The sequence below is a fragment of the Rhyacophila brunnea genome, unplaced genomic scaffold, assembly GCF_057557595.1.
Source record: "Rhyacophila brunnea isolate RB1 unplaced genomic scaffold, BYU_Rbru_1.0 scaffold_10, whole genome shotgun sequence".
NCBI lineage: Eukaryota > Metazoa > Arthropoda > Insecta > Trichoptera > Rhyacophilidae > Rhyacophila > Rhyacophila brunnea.
This window is the reverse complement of record NW_028232752.1, coordinates 42,835,350-42,856,925: the sequence shown is the minus strand read 5'-3', so window position 1 is coordinate 42,856,925 and position 21,576 is coordinate 42,835,350. Positions and strand designations below refer to the sequence as shown.

The following is a 21,576-nucleotide window of genomic DNA, read 5'->3' as shown; positions in this document are numbered from 1 at the left end:
TCGTAGCTCGTGGTATATATTTTTTTCACATGTCACGAAATTTTTTTTTCGGATGTGAAATTCGAATCATATTATTATATAATTTGGATATTTCACAACGTTCAATGATATCTTGCCATCTACCCCTAACCACATGGCTGACGTCATGAACTAAAAAAGAATAATAACTGTAATACAATTGTATTTGTATTGTAGTTTAAATATGCTGTTTCTCATATCTCGGTAGCTTTATTTTTAACCAGTTTCTGTTTCCATTTTCGTCGATTCTTTTATTTTTTATTGTACCAAGAGATGGCTTCTTTAAATCTAAGAAGTCACCATATAGCAACTCCTTAATCACATAAGGTTCTTTGATTTTCTTATTTTTGTGAGCGAGCCAATTTCAAAATATTTAATTACTCATGGACACTTAAAATATCATCTGAATGTTTTTTTAATGTCCAATGGCACTCAGTGACATCCCTAGACAAAATGCCACCCCTAGGCAGCGCCAAAATGCTGCCCCATTTTTCATACAGTATTTTTATCATCCTTTCATGACTCCAATATCAATAATATAAGAAATTATATGTTCTACTGTAATGATACCTATGCTTAGTTTGAGATCGCAAAGGTTTAGGCATTATTAAATCGATAATCGACGAAGGTGGGACGCTCTGGAAGAGGAGTGTGCATCTTTAATTTCGACGACCAACGCAACTTTCGTGCGTACTGGTTAATAACTAAGACTGTAATTCATAAATTTGCACGTGTCGTTTATGGTCACCAAGGACGTCGAAGGGAAACGGAAGTAAACTAGACATCGCGAACCCAACAAAACCAGGGAGCTGAATTTTTTAAATAATAATTGGTATTTATATATTATATTCCACATGATTCTCCTCGATTTGCCGCCCTTCAATTAACTGCCGCCCCCAGGCGACGTTCAATCTGCCTACCCCCACGGGACGTCACTGATGGCACAATGCATTGCGTCTACTTAGATATAACTATGACAACTCTCTAGGAAGTTTTGGTCAATATTTTTTATTGGTAATTTGAACCAGCCGTAATAAAAAAGCTGACATTTGGATATTCCTATTTCGTCCCCCACACGAGAAGGCAGCTGATAACTGATATACCTACTCTAATAAAAATATAGCTATTTCGCAGCTTCCTCTTTTTCCATTTGTTTCTGTCCATGCATAATAAAATGGATTGTTCGGTTGCTTATTCTCGTAAATGGTTAAATTATACATATTTAATTTTATTAGGTAATATAGAATTGAAACTTTTGAGCTTGATATCTGCAGGACGCTTTGCAGAACCATCGGTATTGTCATGAATGTTGAATCCTGATTTACTTTTATTTTAGCTTCCACTTTGGCAGCCCCAGATTTATTCTTTATTCGGATGAGTTCGCCAATCTTATCCGTGAGTCCAAATTTCTCTTCATAGTCCGTTATGGAACACACTCACCACACATTGATCTTTTTAGGCAAATAAAATGATAAACTAAAATGTGTGTCAAAAATACATTGGTAAGTTAATTGCTTCACGTGAGTATAGTGATTTTTAATGCACTCGTCTTTGTAGAATTTTAATATTTTTATGATAAAACATGTTTATGTTAACAAACATAAAATATGTTTGCTGTCAAGATACATCTACTTGGATGATTTCCGATAATAATAGCTCGTGGGAAGCTATTGATATAATTAAGCCGTTACCATTTCAGTGTCCTATATGCTGATTTTTTTATGTGGAGAATGTATTTTTTTTGTATTGACAAAATTGTACGCAGTAATATAATAACATTAATCTCGTTTGAAGAAATACAATGCACCGCAATACTGAAGACGGTCAATACAGTATCTTGGATCACTTTTAAATGTTATTAATTTTATGGCTCAATTTTTAATAACAATGAAACTTTTTATTAAAAACGCCATTCCTTTTAATTTCAGAAAGTCAATGAATGTGCACATACACATATTTCAAATATCTGTCTTCATTAATTACGCTAAATTGTCATTGGATCTTAAGCCAGTTTTGTGCCTCAACTCCTTACGCCGCTGGGTACGAATATAAAAACAGTTTTTTATTAATTAGGTTACTACACCATAATATAGATTTAGATTTCACAAAACAAACGCTCAACAATTAAAATCAGTGACGTCACGTTGGAGTATGCAGGTCATGCGTTGCTTAGAGACAGAGTATTTACGCAGAAATGGCGAATATTACACATCTTTATTATTATAGATTCCGTAGTTGTGAGATTTTTTTGACAGTGGCCTAAATACATAATATTATATTAACACCAAACATACCCTTCCCAATAAAATTTCTCAGTTCAATATGAAACATCTATATGAAATCAATATAATATCAAATCGTAATATTTTATCTCGACATCCCACAAGTTTGCAATCCCTGACTCACGGAAAAAATATTACACAAGTAATTAAAAGGATTTTGAAAACACAAACTATTACATCCGTCCAAAAATAATTATACCCGAGCCACCCACCCTCGAACGTTTCACCGCCGATTTGCGAGGGTACTTCTATCCGCAGCCAGACCGCGTGGTCCCGCTGTACAATACGTGCCTCACGCCAGTAACGGTGGAAGTAGACTGTTACGATCCGACATATTATTATATAGTGCATACTAAACTTTGTCAGTCAAACGTATGTTTTCATTGAACTCATACTACAATGTGTAGATAGTGTTTGTTAGTTTTTATAATTCAATTAAACACTGCCCAATCCAAGCCATAGTAGATAATAGTCAAAAAACATTCGTTCATTTATAAAATATCTAAAACCATGCCATTAAACCATACGTCATAATTTTAGATAAGTATTTAATAGATAGAAGAATATTTTTTATCGATTATGGTTTGGGCTAGGTAGGGCTTAATTAAAAAACTTAACCAATATCGTCGCTAATATGTATTCTTAATTCAACGGAAACAAATGATTATGAATGAAAAGCGTCCACTATTTTGTCGGATCGCCCATAATATACCTATACTATTATGGTTTGGCTTAGACAGGGTTTAAAATCTTTTTAAAAACTAAACAACACCATCGTAAATTTTAGTCTTAGTTCAATAAAAACAAATACGTATGACTAACCTATTTATTGCGGATCTTAACAGTATACCCTCCACCTTTCGCTACTGCCCCGCGCTTACCTATATTCTTAGTCAAAAAATTATCTTACATAATAAATAATTGTACAATCCCTACCACGCGAGATTGAAATAATAACAAAGTGAATAGTGCGAACTTGTAATAATATATCAAAAGTTAATCAACCTCTCAGTGACATAGTGTCACGTGAAATTGAAAGTTTTCTAGAATGATATTAAAATAATATAATAATGGCTTCTGGATAATAATGACCATTGTAACCAATAATCTAATTATAATAATCATCAACTAACTCTCTTGTTCAGTATTTCGTGTTAATACATAAAACTAGTTTGCGCAGACTACCTTTCATCCAAGTGCTTTGATTTTAATATCTCATACTGTCATAATATAATGAAATACAATGTAAATTAACCTGTACCGCACAGGTCATACACAAAACAACAAGATGAATACTCCAAGCCCTCAGGATTGCGTCATCCAGCCCCCTCGGAGTATTAATACCTATATAATTTAATTAAACCAAGTTTGTATAATTTATACGAAATAAAAATTGTTTGAATGCATGGATTCGTTAAAATGGTGGAAAAACTAAATAAATATACAAACTCTAAATTTAAAAGAATGAACCCAGGCAATAATTCGATGTGGAATTCGTAGAAAGATGTAAGCGATGAAGAATTTATAGCAGTTTTGGGAATATGGGAATTCGACCACATCCTGACCTACATTATTTTTTTCCATAACACCTATTTACAGCGCATTCGTGATTTTTTCGATCTATTTTTAAAAGAGAGCGTTTTCTATAAAATATTGGATGCTATATTTAGGTACATAATAACCAAGAAATCAACCGCAAGGATAGAAGTCTTTAAAACCGAATTAACAAAGTTGATATTGTGTACATGAAGCATTTGGATGAGAAATTCCAAGGAAAATAGTTATTAAAGAATCTGTCGTAAATTTTAAAGAAAAAAAATATTTCTTGACTCAGGTATAACCCAAATAAGCCGACTAAATGGGGCAATTGTTTACGTCTTCATATGTATATGCTGATTCTAGGTGTAGCTATATATTATATTCTTCATTCCATATTATTATCACACAGAGGAATTTATTATTCATTATCTCCAATTTATGCCAAGAATCATTTTACAATTGCATATAAATCTATTGGAAACAATCTCGGAAGCAGAAGGCTATCATAATACAATATGACACCGACCGGTTTTATACTAGCCTTCCGCTGGTATCCGATTGCGATGAAACTTTCGTCAGTTGCTGTGCGCACACCCGCGAAGGTTTCTGGATTAGTACAACCATCTTCTTCTTCTTGATCTTGATTATAGTATAAAAATATACCAATCAATAACTATAATGACGTTCATATCCATTTACTATGCGCAAAAACATCTAAAACTATAATATGATAACGGAAGAATTTTATTGTAAGGTATTTTCGCGATTTGATTCGTGCTTGGGTACCAATCGTGCAATGGTCGATTGTATGTGTGTGATAGTTTGTTGACACTTGTTGGCTAACCTCAAAATGGACATTCAGTTGAATAATTTAATTCAAAATTACAAAACCAAACCTAACCTAACCTAATTATAATAATATTATAATATGTCCAATTAAAACTAATAAAACCGTCCGTATTAAATTTACTTTTCCTTCTGTCATGTTGACAGTTTAAGAATTCCATACCCTGGCGAATTCACGTACTCGGCAGAAAATTTACCTAATTCATGAATAAGGCAACAGGCTTGACTATTACATGAATTAGCCAAAATTTTGCACACTTCATGTAATAGTCAATTTCGCACATACGGCGTAACATATACAACGTTTTTAATTTTTTTGTTGAATTATTATGCTCAATATGCTCAAACTTGTACTTGATATGAAGTAAATAAAACACAAACAAACAAATAATATTGAAATACTGAATACTGAAATGTCATTTTAATTTCCATAGTAACGCACGTATATGAAGTTTCAAAAGCCCCTAAAACGACTTTTGACAGTTCTGACAAAAATGAGAAAAAGTCATATCTATTGAATGCGTAAACTTAAGGTATTTATTATTTGATTTGTACACTATAAAGAGTATATTATTTAGTATCCTTTACTCACTTTTTGCATATTTTACTGATAGAATATATTAAAAATCAAATGATTTTCATTTAAGGGGAGTTTGAAACTCAACTACCGTTTTAGGGGCTTTTGAAATTAATATGTATGATTTTAGGGGTTTATGAAACTTACATTATAGCAATGGCGCAAGAGGAAATTGCAAAAGGCGTCCTGTGCTTATATTTCTTGGAGAAAAAATAAATATGTTTCGTACAAATTAAAAAAAAAATTATTCGAAGTAACTGAAATTACAATATAAATTAGGTTAACGATATATACTTTACTATTGTATACAAACATATATAAATAGAACATTAGTCTATACTTATATATAAAAAGGAATGTTTGTTTGTTTGTCCCGCATGCGTTCCTATACCATTTATCCGATTGCAATGAAAATTTGGTGAGTTGTTATGTGCACACCCGCAAAGGTTTCTGAATTGGAAAAACTATCTTCTTCGTCTTCATTATATCTTCTTTTATTCGTATCGTTCCTATACCATTCATCCGATTGCGATGAAACTTTCGTTGGTTGTTGTGCACACACCCGCAAAGATTTTTGAATTAGTATAACCATCTTCTTCTTCTTCTTCATTCTATCTTCTTTTATTCATATGGTTCCTATACCATTCGTCAGATTGCAACGAAACTTTCGTAAATTGCTGTGCGCACACCCGCGTAGGTTTCTGGATTAGTACAACCATTTTAGAACCATTAGAAAAATTACTGCCGAATTCACGCACTCGCCAGATATTTTGTCTAATTCATGAATAAGGCAACGGGCTTGCATTTTTCATGATTTGGGCAAAATTTTGCCCATTTCATGTAATAGTCAATTTCGCACATTCGGCGTAACATATATAAAAAGTTCTTTTTATCTTGTAATTATTTTATTTTGTTTTTTGTAAAGAATCTTAAACTAGAGACCGTAAAGTTTAACGTGAGGCCTGGCGGCGGCGCTCGTATTATTTTCGATTTTGAAGTATTGTGAGAGTATTGCCAGGATTGAAAGATATTATTTCCCACTTCATTAATTAGGTATATATTTTTGCAAATTTTAAATACAATGATATACATTTATTCCCAATAACTTAGGATAAATTTTATATGGCAACATTAAAATTTCAAGTGTGTTTTGTAGCTGTTATCGCGGTAACTCTTTCGATAACGTTGTTGAAGAACCGAATGAGCTTATTTTGTCGTTTTTCTTCTTCACACTAGGAGATAATAATGACTTATAATCTTCCTGCTGTCACTTTTCAAAACTTTTGCCATTATTACAAAAACGATTACTGGGATATTATTACTGCAATTTATTCGACCATTCCAACGATGCTTTAAAGTTCTCTTCCACCAAGACAATTCACGGGGGTACAAGCGGGTCATTTTCATGGAAAAATTGCACGAATTAAGTATGAATTGCTTCACATTTATTTATTAATTTTTAAACTCATTTATATAACTATCGGTATAATTTATGTCGACATTATTATAGTGAAATATTTACGATAAAAAATTATATTGATAATCTCTGTGATCCCAAATTTTACAAGAATTAAGCATTTTATTATTCAAAAAATGGGCAAGATTAACACATTTGAAGATAATTCTAAAGATACAAATTATAAGCTATGTCTTTTACCATTCAAGTGTAATAAACATCTTATGAATTATGATTGCTTTATAATAATTATTAACCTAAGAATAAGGTAGTGTTTTTTTTTAAATACGCCATTTCTTTTGGCATTCCCCAGTGGTTAAGCTACAACATACGACCGTAGCCATAAATTGACAAACTAAAACTGAAGTAGGGAGTAATAGCATGTTAATGCGCGTGTTTGAACATGTACCTAACCGATTTTTATTAATGGTACATGTTCAAACACGCGCGTAAACATGATCTTACTCCCTACTTCTGTTTTAGTTTGTCAATTTATGGCTACGGCCGTATGTTGTAGCTTAACCATTGGGGAACGCCAAAAGAAATAGCGTATTTCAAAAAAACACTACCCTATTATTAGGTCAATAATTATTATAAAGCAATCATTATTCGCGGGATGTCTATCACACTTGAATGGTCAAACTTAACACACTTATAATAAGTATTTTTGGAATTATCTTCAAATGTTAACACATTGACCATTTTTTGAATAATAAAATGCCTAATTCTTTTCAAATTAGGGATCACAGAGATTATCAATATAATTTTTTATCGTAAATATTTCACTATAATAATGTCGACATAAATTATACTAATAATTTTATAAATGCGTTTAAAAATTAATAAATGTAAAAAATCTTAACACCACTGCACAGTTATGTACTGAAATATGACTATATTCTAAAACATTAGAGCGAGAGGTTTAAAAGAATACTATTTTATGTAAGAAAAATATATTTTTCAGTCATGAAATGTTAAATATATATATAAAGGATTAAAGGCTTCAAAATTATATAAATAGATTATCTACAACGTTTAAGGAATGTCCAAGATCATGCTTTGAAAATACAGTAAAAGCTCCATTTTGACCTACGCTGAGCATGTCCACCCTTAATAAATAAACAATTATAAAATCTAATTAATTGACTTAAGGGGGATCCTTATGCACAACAAAGAACCTAGCGGAAAAATACGAAGCTTGCAATTTGAGATTTTTTTTTGATAATCTACAATTTCAACGGTATCAATTAATAAATATGTATCAGAAAAAAATTGTAAAAAAAATGTGAATTTGTTACATATTAATGGCATAGGTGACGTTATTATTACATTATTTTTATGGTTATATTTATTGTTAAAATTTAAAATAAAGTTTTCAATTTTGTCATTATGTAGATTTTTGACTAATTCATAGTTTTAATATTTTTTATATTTATTTTAAAAAACATCGATTTCTATGAAAAATATAAATGTGTATGACTTGAAATCCTTTTTATTTATACTTTATACAGTTGAAATTTTAAATTATCAAAAATGTTTCTCAAATTGCAAGCTTCGTATTTTTCCGCTAGGTGCCTCTTTTTGCCTCTGCTAGTATAAGCATCTCCCTTAAATAAATCAAATTTATTAAAATATATGTATGGCTCTCGAATAAAATTTTGTTCTACTCATATTTGGCTCCTTTGTTCCAAGAGTTTACTTGGAGCTATATATGGATACCATAGGGCATAGAGCAACTACTGGTAAAAAAATAAAGGAAAATCTTTAACTGTGTCAAATAATAATGCTATCCAAACAATGCTCAGATAAAATTTCATACTCATTTCAAAAATGCGTTTTTTGATACCGTTTGGAGCATTCGTAATAAAAATGCTCAAAATACTGCCCTTTTGAGACTTTTATTGATAAAATAGCAATAGTTAAGAAATGTAATAATACAAAATCAATGAAAAATAGATCCTCGAAAACGGATAAATATTATTATAAAAATTCAAAGAATGTGTGAATTTTTTTAAAATTTTATTTAAAATAATCCTTTAAACAGTTTTTGGTTTGATTTATCACTATTTCCTATATACAGGTTACCAATATTTCTACTTTTTATTAAAAAAAAACTCATTAAAAATATATTATGCCGGATGTAATAACAACTTATGACATTGGGTCATTTGCAAGGCTATAACCTTTGTACTCGTATAAAAAAAAAGATTTTACTCAAATACCTGAATGACGGCAAAATATTATATCGAAAGCACAAATATGTATACACATTCTTTACTAGTAAGAAAATGTTTTGAAGTAGGTATTTAATACTGAGTATCTCAGAACAAGTTTTCTAGGGTTAAGTGTTTCTTCCGTCAAGGTACTCAATTGTGATCGTTTGGATTTACCTCTATAATGGTTGACTTTAAATTATTTAACGATTTTATTATTTTTTTAGAGATGCTAATAAACTAATGTTCGAAAAAATACAACTCTATAATATACTACAGCGGATGTATAATAACTAGGTACCTTGCTGTTCAATATTATTGAGTCGAACTTTCCTGTATCAACGGGGTAATACCGAATCTGAACATTTTTTTTTAAATTCATTTATTTTGCCTAATAATGAAAACAATACAATATATTCTTTGTGAATTTAGTATTAGATATTAAATGACGTTCTCTGTCAGATTTTTACTTTAAATAAAATTTGTCTTGTTCCTAGTTAGTCGAGTAAGTGCTCGGAATTCTTTACTCTTACTTACACAGTTTTATTAATTATAAACTCAAGACAGGCTTCGTTTCATGATATTATCACCACAGAACAGATTAGTAAAAGAAATATAATTTATCGCCGTAAACCAATACTCTGTAGCAATGTATTTTATGGCGGTCAGGCCGTAAAACCCAAGCATAACAAAGCGTGCCGACGACGCTCAATATTGGATGCGTGTTACATTAATGACAAAACAAACTTTAACGCATTATTACTATCATATCTGTATGATAATAACTACTGAAAATAACACAATATGTTATTATTCTTAAGCACGTGTTTAAGTTTATCCCATATTTTTCCATATTCAACATCTATGGCCTGTTATACCACCCAGTATGGTAAGCTAGTTCACGTTGACAACAAATTAGCCATTAGAATGTTTTCGTAAACTGATACAATCTTTAAAAAAAAACTTAATGATACAAATTTTATTGCATTTATCAAAATAATCGATTTTCTAGGGAAAAAAACTAATATATTTTAACAATAACTTACTTGTACAAGGTACACAGCCATGCAGATGAATACCAGCTTCGCCATATTGTATCGATTGACAAACTTGGTGAAGAGAATGAATCTCCCTAGAAAACTTCTCCTTTTATATGTTACTGAAATGTGTTAATTTTTTACAGAAAATTGTTGATGACGGAAAATAGTTCCGTACACTTGAATAAACATTTGTTAAGAGTGTTCCGCATATTTTTCTAATGTGAAGATCAGAAAAATAATGGCTCAAGATAATAATAATATAGTAAATCGTCTTAAACATATCAACAGGCTTTAAAAAAGTGCTACAAGTGTGGAAATATGATGTTAACCTTTATTTGATTTTTATAATAATTATTTTTTTTGCATACCTATCATGTTAAAATTTCAGATCTATAGCATTAAATTTGACGATGGGAGGTTTTCGACAATGGTATAAGTAATAATATTATGTCAACGTGTATATCCGAGAAGTATCTTCATATTTCAATCAAAAGAAATGTACCTACTATGTTCTATTTTACGAACAAGGTCAAAATACTTACAGTAACATTCTTTTACAGAGATCTAATGAGATGGCATAGTTTATAATATCAAGAGTGGGCAACATCTTCATTTTTGATAGTCAAACATCCCCCTTCATCTGTTTATTGATTTTAAGGCCGCATATTACGACACTGTAAACAGAAACAAATTATATGCCGTCATAAGGGAGCTAAACATACCACACAAACTCGCGAATACAGTCAAATTAAGCATGCCAAGGGTTGATTGACTCAAGTGTGCGGGTCCAACACCACCTCTACTTATAACACACGGACTTACACAGGGGGCGCACTTGCCTGCCTTCTACATGTTTAACGGGTAACTGGACAAAACAGAACGTGACAAAACAGAACATGACAAAACATTCATTTTGGTGGAATCTATTTATTAATTAAATACTTATAAAACTTAAGTTTATAAACGAAATAATATATTATACTTTATCAATATTTAAAATTTTTCAATTTGTAAGTGAAATCATCAACTGCTTATTAGGTATATATACATTTTTTTACAAAACCGTTATTTTGAAAACAATGCATTTTTATAATAGATAGAATATATCAAATTTTATAATGTAATCAATGCATGTTGGCCATTCGGCGTAAAAACCTCAATTTATTTGTTTGATTTTGAGGGAATAGGATGACTGGACGCCAGGATAATTGGACACCGTAATGTCGTAGACACGCATACATAAACGAGGAATTTGAATCAGTTTCTATCTACTACTTTAAGTTTTAATTCATTTTACTCTTAACATAATGTGTTTTTATTGCGTATTGAGAATTACCATGCCTAAGGCATTATATAAAACAAAAAACTCTTTTTTCGTTGGAACTTAAACATATGCACGAATAAATCATTATTTACGTGTGCATATTTAAATTCTCACCAACTATTAAATCATAATATAATAATTTAAATATAAATAATAATATTAAATATTTTTTTAAAGTACCTATAAGTACCTAAGGTCTATTTAATTTCGAATTGCGTGGCGTTCCGGCGCCAAATTGTCCTAGACCCGATTTTGACAATCATGCACGACTATAATTTTGTCACTCGATTACAAAAGGTCTCATACTTTTTCTTTATAACTTCAACGTGATCTTTATGAGCATTGGCTAATAAGAATCGCTGGCAAGCTATATCTTGCCTTAATCCATCTAATAGGTTCCAATGCTTGGGTGACTACATTGTAATCTTATGACATCTCTTAGCAGCAGCCTTAAAATGATTCCATATTCTAATTATTGGCAAGATAGGTGATCTTCCTGCAACTTCTTCGATGTAGGCTGAGAATAAATATGTGAGAACTTCATTGTAGTTACCCTCATCTGGAAATGTGGCAGCTAGTTGATCAAATACAGTTCTTACATCTGGTATTGGCACAAAGGAGAGAGCAGGTTGGAACTTCATATTCAATTTCAACACTCGTACACTGCTTTTAAGCCAACACTCCTGATCTTTCTAATAAAACTCTGGCAAAGATGAAGGTAACACCCTTTTACTTCGGCTTGTGTAAAAGCAACTTGAGCAGCGGACATACATGCTTTTTTAAAGTCCAGCAAAATATTTTGGGGTGTTATATTGGGCACCAAATTGTTATAATATGGTAAATATTCTGTTGTATGTATCCATATTCTTTTTTTGCAAAAGAAAATATATACATGGAAGCATAGACTTCATATAACTCGGATATAGTCATGTCTCAGACGGCCATACGAAAAAATGATTCCTTTTCAGTGGTTTTTCTGTTCCGTTCTATCCTTTGCCCCGCCCAATCTCGTATCTCACAGCGACCGTGCCGGACATATGCGGCCCATCATGCTACCTAGGATGTGCTACCCGCTTGCATGGAAGATAATATGAATTTTCAGTCTTGCCATGCCATGTATACTATACAGCTGATAAAACATGCTGGGTGCTTTATCAAAAAAATGTTCCATCTCTATGAATGATATCTTTGTTTAATTCTGAGAGCAGATCACCATTACCAATATTCTTTCTTAGCTCCAGTATCATCCAAAATTTTATATCCTCTATTTTATTTAAAAAAAATGCTTTATTTTCAAAATAACGCTTTTGTAAAAAAATGTATATAGAGGAAGGGTGCCTATTATGAGATAGGTGCCTAATATGAGATATAGCAATAACTCAGCAACCGGACGATAATAAAATATGGTGCTGGTGTCACGCGGTAGCGAGGAGTAATAGCTCCAAACGACTGTCAGTGTGCAGCATGCAGCGCTTGTCTTTGGTGGTGGATGTGTGTTTTCGTCGATCACTCATCCAAGAAATTTTTCCGCGTGCTACTTTTGATGATCGTAGAACATCTCTAAGGTATCGTACAATGTTTATTTCTTAATTAAACACGTTGTTTGGTAGTTTACTTTATATTTGAGTATCTTCTGTATCATTATCGACTGTAGAAGAAGAATAGTTAATTTTTTATGTCAAATTTTGAATGAGCCTAAAATGAGATACTTGGGTGTGCCCAATATGAGATATCTCATATTAGGTACACATTTTACTTTGAAACCATATCAACGTTTATAATGTGTGTGTATGTTTTATATTATATTTTCCATAGATGCCTCCGTCAAAAAGGAAAAGATGGGACCCCGAGTCTATGTTTCAAGCTCTGAACGCCGTTTGCAAGAAAGAAATGGGATATCCGAAAGCTACCAAACAGTTCGGAGTACCAAAAGGCACACTGGAGCGTTATGTCAAAGATGATCGAGACCCACAAATTATAAAAAGAAAAGACGGCTGAGGAAAAAAAGAAAACTAGAATGAAAAAAGCGATGGGAAAGAAAAATTAGAAAGAAATTAAAAGGAAGAAAGAGGAATCTGAGTCGTCGTCAAGCGAAGGTGGAGAAGAGATGATATTTAACGATGATAGTGTGCTGATGACGATGATGAAGAAAATTATGCCATGCGTAATTATTTACTGTATCTAGTTGGAATTTTACGGAAGATACAAGAGTATAAAAATGGGCGCAGGTGTTTCAAATGGAGTCATGAAGATTGTAGTAATTTAGCAGGAGAAGATGTTTTTATTTGTGTTTTTTGTTATGATAATATTTGAATAAAAAGTGGATTTGGATTAAATGTGATCACGTGAAATGTAAACAAATATATGATTATTCATATCAATTACAGCTGTTGTTTTTTTCATAATGTTCCCAATATGAGATAGTCTCATATTAGGAACAGCGACTATCTCAAATTAGGAACACTTTTTGGAGAACAGCTTATTTGACATTTTTCACTAAAATGCGAATCTAAAATAAACGGGCTGAAAGAAAAATCTCATGACTACAAATTTATTAGTAAACAGTATGTTTGATGTATTTATAATAATAGATACCCTGCAATGAGTTTATTTTAGATTTGAGAATGTCACAAAAAAAAGTATCTCATAATAGGCACCCTTCCTCTATACCTAATAATAGATTCCACAAAAATGAAATTTTATTTTACTGTTTCGTCACTGTTCTGTTTTTTCATGTTCTGTTTTCTCATGGAAACGTTTAACGTGGCCCTTGAAAAGATTTCCGTGTTGCAAAATTAGAATGGCATAATATTTCATAAATTAATACAACTATTGGCATATGCCGACGGTATTGATGTCATTGGCCGACCCCAGAAGTCATCAAACAGGCTGCAAACATGGGGCTCCGGATAAACGAAAGTAAAACAAAATAGGGTAAGTGCAGGGAATGTGGAATATGTTGGTAATGTGGAATATGGGAGTTTCTCGTTTATATACACAGTTTCATCTCTAGTTTACGACAGCAATGTTTGTATTAATCTGGCGTTTCATGATTTTCTGGAAGGTGACACTTTTTTCACGCTCGTGTTTTATTTGCTGATTCTCCGGTAAAAAGGAAGTAAATTATTTGTGTAATTGTAAAGCCATCCTTATTTCATGTAGATTAAATGTCACCACGTGATTTATTATTTTAATATTTTATACTTATTGGATTGAAATTGCGTCCATGTAAGTATTGGGAAATATTTTGTTGAAAGTAATGTGGAATATAATATCTATAGTTTTGATGGCATTATCGAAGACTCAGAAGAATCTTCATTGCACATTGAATCTATTGAATTTTTTTATTTTTATTTACTCATTTCTTTTACTCATTACTCGAATTTAATCATTTTTTAAATTTAATTCAATATAAAACACTATTCAGCGTTTCACAGACATACCCAATTAAATTATCTATTAAAATATTTCAGATTGATTTAAGTACTACAATTTTGGCTACTAGAGTCAAAAATTAAAAGGGTATTCCACAATCCCTGCACTTACTCTACATGCAATGCAACAAATGATAAAAACACCTTATGATTGCGATCCTTTTGAAACTATTCTTCTTATTGTCCCATCCCCTATCGGAGGTCGGCCACCATCAAGGCGATCTTATCTTTGTCGTCTGCTACTCGAAACAGTTCGGTAGAGCTGCAATCGTACCAATCATGGAGGTTCTTAAGCCACGAAATGCGGCGCCATCCTCTGCTATGCTTCCCATTGATCTTTACTTGAATGACAAGTTGGGGAATGCTGTATTTTTGTCCTCTCATAATGTGGCCGAGGTATTGTAGTTTCCTGGTTTTGATACTACGTAGAGCTTCTCGGTCCTTCTACATTCGATTGAAAACTTCAACATTTGTCACCCGGTCAGTCCAAGGAATTTTGAAGATGCGTCTGTACAGCCACATCTCGAAAGCTTCAAGTCTCCGTGAAATCTCTTGGTTTAGCGTCCATACTTCCATACCATAGAAAAGAATTGAGAGCACATAACATCGTAACATACGCAGTCTCAGACCTCGGTTAAGATCTCGATTTCTGAAGAGGCGTCTCATTTTGAGAAAGGCGTTTCTTGCGCTTTCTTGCTTCTAGTTTTTATTTCCTGAGACTGGTCCCATTTCTCATTGACCCATGTACTTAAATATTTATAATGGGTCACACGTTCGATTAGTTCGCTGTTAATGACAAAATTTGTGTTGGTGTCTAGTGTTGCTGTTTTAGATACTAGTAATAGTTTTGTTTTCTTGAGGCTCATTTTTATACCATAAGAATTACTGACCTCATTAACCTTTTCTACCAGTTGATGTAAACTCTTTAAGCTATCAGCAATCAGCACAGTATCATCGGCATATCGTATATTGTTAATATGTTTGCCATTAACCATAATACCCACCGATTCACCTTGTAAAGCTTCCTTGAAAATAGCTTCCGAGTACATGTTAAATAGCAAAGGTGACAATATGCACCCCTGTCTTACACTGCGATGAATTTTTACCTCTCCACTGATTTCGTGTTCAATCTTAATATTCACTGTTTGATTACAATATAAGTTAGCTATCAGTTGAATGTCTCTTGCATCGATGCCTTTCTCCTGTAAGAGTTCGAGAAGTTTAGGATGCCTAACAGTATCGAATGCTTTCTCGTAATCGATGAAACACATATAAACATCAACATTAACATCTAGGCATCTTTGCACTAGAACATTCAAGCTGAAAAGTGCTTCGCGAGTGCTCAAACCACTTCTGAATCCAAATTGTGTGTCATTCATGTCTTCTTCGCATTTTCGAAAAATCCTATTATGGATGATTTTTAATAAAACTTTTAACATGTGGCTCATCAAACTTATTGTTCTAAGCTCGCTGCACTCCTTTGCATTCGCCTTTTTTGGTAGAGTGATTAATGTCGATTTCAACCAATCATCGGGAATTATGCCCGTTTCTTAAATGTTATTAAACAAATCAACGAGAATTTCTAATTGATCTTCTTCTAATAATTTTATCATTTCGTTGTAAATATTATCAGGGCCGACAGCTTTACCATATTTAGAATTTCGTATTGCGTTTATTATTTCTGCCCTATTTATGCATGGGGCTTGTTTACATTCATTAAAAGTATAGCCAATAGGTCCCCTATCATCATCAAACAGATTTTCAATATATGTCTTCCAACGAGTCAGCTTCTTTTCTATATCTAATATAATACGCGCATATTCGTCTTTCAAGATAGTTGATGAGGTTCCTTTCGTAATTCCCAATGTTTCTTTTATCTTCTTGTGCATATTAAAGGAATCGTATTTTCGTTGGAGATTTTCAATTTCTTTGCATTTGTCGGACATCCATTCTTCTTTAGCTGTACGAATTTTACTTTTTATGGTATTATGAATTCTCCTATATTGAGTTTCATTTTTATTTTTCCATTTTCTTCTTTCGTCCATTAAAGACAGAATCTCATCTGTCATCCATTTTTGCTTCTTAGTTGTTCTTTTATATTCTAATTGATTATTAGATATGGAGGAGAACACATATTTTATCCTGTCCCACTTGTCTGTTATGTCAGAGGATGTAATGACTGAAGTTTTTATTTGTTCTTTTTCTGTGTTCAGTGCACTTTTTACTTGTTTTTTGACTTTGGGATCCTTCAGTTGATTAATGTCAACACGTTGAGTTGCGCGTGGTTCCCTCAGTAATCTTTTTAATCTAATTTTTACTGTAGCTACAACAGGATTATGGTCAGATGAGATTTCAGTACCTGGATAAGTTTTAGTAGATTTTACGCTATTTCTGTAACGATTGCGAAATAAAATATAGTCTTATTTGATTTCTTACAATTATATTGCCATCATCTTGTGGGGATTTCCATGTATACAATCGCCTTGCTGGAAGTTTGAATAGTGTGTTACAAACAACCATACTCTGTTCCTGGCAAAATTGTAGTAATCTTTCTCCTCGATGATTTCTTTGTCCTAGACCAAATTCTCCTACTAACTCTCCACTTTTACCTTTACCAATCTTTGCTTTGAATCTCATATAATCAAGGTACGTAACTTCATTATCTTTCGTCGATTTTAGAATTTCATTTATCTGTTGATAGAATTCTTCTATAACATCGTCATCTTTGTAGGCAGTTGGAGCGTACACCTGTATTATATTAACATTACCCATCCATGATTTGAGTTGTAATATCATTACTCTGTCAGAGTAGGGAACAAAACTATTGACCGATCTGTTAATTTTATCGTTCACTATGATACCCACTCCATTTCGATGGTGGTTATCATCATTTCCCGAGTGATACAAGGTGCCGTTCTCAGTTTTAAATCTGCTGTTTCCCTTCCACTTCACTTCGCTGATACCAAGGATGTCTAATTTTAACCGATTCATTTCCATAATAACGTTTTGCAATTTTCCACTTTTGAACATAGATCGCACATTCCAGGTCGCAATCTTAATAGCCGGCCCGGGGATTCTTAGCACCTTCTGACCATTTAAGGCCTGCCGGGGACTGAGGGCCATGCAATTTGATTTTCCAGCCATGATGATTACTAGGGATGTAGTTAATGTGGTAGTTTCTCGTTGCTTTCCACATCGCAGTGTCAAAGCCATTAAAGCTGTTGCGACCATGCCTTCAGTTATCTAAATGTAAGCTGTATCGAAGTCCATCCTCTCCACCTTACATCAGTACTGGTAATTGCTGCTGCCTAATACCAGGGATATTTATTGACTTCCCAGTCTAGATCCGCTGTATTCTGCGATACCAGGGTCACCTCTAGGAGGATGTGGTGCTGGCACCATGCACAGACGGTCTCGGTAAGGGAGAGGCTAATGATCTGTTTTAGATCTATATTACGCATCCACTTGCTTTGTAAGACAGCGAGGACCAGTGTCTGGTTTACTCAGAACAAAGGTACTACCTTTGCAGTCCAACTTAACCCTTTGAAACTACGAATTCTTTGTTTATCCAGAGTCCTTTATCACAAACACTAATAACATAAGCGACGAAATAAAACACCGGATCACACTTACCAACAGGTGCTACGTTGGTCTCCAAAAGCTTTTAAAGAACAAAGCACTCACAAGTAAGGCTTTGGATCAACCTTATACAAAACTTTCATATGCCTAGTATTAACATTTAGACCAGAATGATGGGCACTCAGCAAACAGGATGAGAGAAATATGGATATCTCTGAGAGGCGATTTGAGAAGAATATTTGGAGCTGTTCAAGAAAGTGGCATTTGGAGGTATAATGAGGAGCTGTATACACTTTATGGAGGTGAAAAGATCACGTGGCATGTGAAAATACAGAGAATGCGCTAGATTAAACACGTGCATAGAATGCCGGAGGATGTAACGACGATACGGGCTATTTACACAACCCCCGATGGCAAGAGAAGACCGGGATGGTCGAAATTGAGATGGCTGGACTCTGCCACTAGAGATTTAAACATGCTCGGCCAAAGCTACTGGAGATTATCGGCGCTGGATCCTCTAGGATGGGGGAAGTTTTTGAAGGAAGCCAAGACCCACCAAGGGTTTTAATACCATAAATGATGACAGTAAAACAGATGTTATATAAATGAAAGTACTACTCGAAGAGAATTTAAATAATATATTGCTTGTCTTATTACTCCAATAGAAAATATTATATCATCATCATCATCAGCCTGAATCTATCCACTGCTGGATGAAGGCCTCTTCAAGTTGCTTCCACTTCTCTCGGTCCTATGCATTGCGTTGCCACGTACTTCCGCAGAACTTTATCATTTCATCGATCCAGCGGCCTCTAGGTCTACCTTGTGGACGTTTTGTACTTCTTGGATACCACTGGATGACTATATTTGTCCAACGATTGTCTCTTCTTCGAGCTATGTGTCCAGCCCATCTCCATTTAAGGCTTTTAATAAACTCTATTACATCGCAAACCCTTGTCTGCTTCCTTATCCACTCATTCCTCTTTTTGTCCTTTCGCGTTATGCCCAGCATGCACCTCTCCATACCACGTTGTGCTACTCTAAGTTTCTGGATCTCTCTTTTACTTAGGGTCCATGTTTCACACGCATATGTCATCACGGGAAGCACACACTGGTTGAACACTTTGCGCTTTAGGCACAGTGGAAGGTCACTTTTGAAGACATTATTCAGGCGGCCAAAAGCACTCCAGCCTAGTTTTACTCTACGAACAATTTCATCAAATATACATCCATCTATAGATACTTGTTGTCCCAGATAGATGTAGCTTTTCACCTGTTCGAGCTGAGTGCCATTGATGAGGATCTCTTTTTGTCCTGCAAAGCAGTTGAACATGACTTTCGTCTTTGTTACATTTATTTTCAAACCTACTTTGTTGCTTAGTTCAGCGAGTTCCTGCATTCTGCTTTGGAGGTCTTCTGAGTCTTGCGAGAAAATTACTATGTCATCGGCAAAGCGCAGATGACTGAAACAGAGTGACCAATTAATAAGTATAGTAATAGTGTTAATATTGTTTTATTTTCATAACTTTTTTAACAATTGTAAAGATATGACGTGGTACCGTATTCTTAGTAGGTATGCACAATATTCATGCAGCATAGAAAAATACTTTATATGTTAATTAAGAATGCAGCCAATTTAATGGAAAGAAAGTACGTTTACCGAAAATTGATAGAGAGGAATATCTGATCAATATTTTTAATTGCGCGCGAGATGAACTTAATTGATTTAACGTATGCGATAATCTTATTTCAAAATAAATTATACAATAAAATTAAATTAAACAAATTTTAAAGAAATTTACAAGACAGAAGACTAAATTTGTGCAAAATTTTGTTTAAATAAAAGAAAGTTACAATTTTTGCTCTTAAGTGGACCGTATAGGACCGCTACAGCGTGGAAGTAGTATTAACAAACACTGTGTGAAATGTTAATATTACGAAGAATGGTTGTCAGCCATTCGCCTAATCCATTAAATCCCTGCACTGGATCAAAAATTAAAAAAACATAACGCAATATAAGCTGTGGGATTGAACATGTGTAACCTGTGGGCAGGCGGTATCCAAACAAGGCCACGGCGAGTGTCTTAAATAAATTACCATTTTCACTCCTACGTATATAGGCTTCCACAGAGATGAAATTATATAAACGGATTTTTTCAAGGGAAAGGTTGTTAGCCATTCACCCATCCTATTGGGTCCGATTAACGATCAAGCTAAGTTGTGTAGGTAACGCCGTCATTACTATATGATACTAAGCTTATGAAAATTGGTGATGACATTTCAGTATTTTGCGGAGATTAGAAATAACATCGCAAGTTATTGCAATCCAACTAATTATATACCATAAATAGAAGTTAGATCTTCAATAGAAAAATAATTTAAAAAAAATGGTTATTTCATATTTTTGTGTAGCCAGCCGAGTGCCCCCTTTTTCAAACAATTTGTTTTATTTGAAGACAGAATGTTGGAAAATCCCTCTATTCGATATATATGAAACATGACGTCTATATGCCCCATCCTATAAAATATATTGACGGATCATATTAGTTTTGAAACACAATATGTTGGTTTATATCCGGAAAAGATCTGTATTTGCAGTTAAATAGGTATCCCTTTATATTATTATCCTAAAACATTTTGGAAAACATACCAATTTTTTTTTTTAAGGGACACTTTGTTGATTTTTTAGCACTTTCACTTCAATTTGAATCCAGCACAATTTTATAAAACTCGACATAATCACAGATAGGTACTAATACCGGGAAGAAAGAGAGGAACTCACTTGTATGTCGGTGGTAGAACTTTCTTCAGCATTATTTCGGTTAGAGGGTGTGTGCGGCATCATGGGATATAATTATAGATAACACATATTTTTGATTTATTATCCTGCGCAGGGCAGCAATTTATTTAGACTAACACATGGGTAAACAATGGTAATTTTACAATATCGGTTACGGCAGAGATCTTAAATTAAACACGACACTGGCGTTATATTTGGGGTCGATTTATTATCGTCATCCCGCGCACTAAACACCGGTTCACTTTTCCTCTCGCTAGGGAATTGATTAACTTTCATGAGATTTCACGAATCACCGGTTAGTATCACAACGTTTACGGATTATTTACGATTGATTTAAAAACAGGCCGGGAGCAACATTGATTACGCGATGCACGCCTCGCGCCACCCCGGCGTGACCGTTATTTTTATGTTATGCTTTCATCGTAGGTTGGTTTGAACTGACGCTATTTTAAAAGGCATCTTTTAATT

At 33.4% G+C, this 21,576-nt stretch overlaps 1 protein-coding gene and 1 pseudogene across 1 annotated transcript in view; one reads left to right on the top strand and one right to left on the bottom strand.

The window, feature by feature from the left end:
- The window catches only part of LOC147079231 (acetylcholine receptor subunit alpha-like), an 836,032-nt gene that overhangs the window by 249,879 nt on the left and 564,577 nt on the right, over window positions 1-21,576 (top strand). The gene's annotated exons all lie outside the window — the stretch shown is intronic.
- LOC147079232 (uncharacterized) lies at window positions 11,709-12,542 on the bottom strand (annotated as a pseudogene).